The sequence below is a fragment of the Triticum dicoccoides genome, chromosome 2A (assembly GCF_002162155.2).
Source record: "Triticum dicoccoides isolate Atlit2015 ecotype Zavitan chromosome 2A, WEW_v2.0, whole genome shotgun sequence".
NCBI lineage: Eukaryota > Viridiplantae > Streptophyta > Magnoliopsida > Poales > Poaceae > Triticum > Triticum dicoccoides.
In genome coordinates this window covers 359,273,330-359,273,963 of record NC_041382.1, presented here as the reverse complement: position 1 = coordinate 359,273,963, position 634 = coordinate 359,273,330, and positions in this window count along the sequence as shown.

Sequence of the window (634 nt, the reverse complement as noted above, 5' to 3'; positions counted from 1 at the left end):
CATTCCGGCGCTTCGTTCTCCTCCGGTGGTCAATTCTACCTTTCTTTTGTGTGTGGGGATTAAACATTTCCGGATTGGACCAAGACTTGCCAAGCGGCCTTGGTTTACTACCGGTAGACCGCCTGTCAAGTTTCGTACCATTTGGACTTCGTTTGATACTCCAACGGTTAACCGAGGGACCGAGAAGGCCTCGTGTGTGTTGCAGCCCAACACCTTTCCAATTTGGCCCAAAACCCACCTAAACCTGCTCCATCATCTAGAGCGTTCGATCATGATCGCGTGGCCGAAAACCGCACCTCTTTTGGACTCTCCTAGCTCCCTCTATGCCTATTTAACCCCCTTCGAAATTCTCCTTCTCCTCCCCCCCTCGAAACCCTAGTCCCCTTCGTCTCCATGCGCCGGCGGACGATTTTCCATCCGACCGGACACGTCCGAATCTGCCGCCGCCGCCACGTGGCGCTCCGCCATTCGCCCGCCGTCCCGGCCCACATCGCCGCCCCGCCGACCCGCCGGGGCCCGGATCGGGCCCTCCCCGCCCGGGACGCCGCCGCCGCCACCCGCGGGCACCCGAGCCCCGCGCCGCCGCTCGCCACATCGCCGGCCGCCGTGCGCCACCGTGCACCACCCGACGACG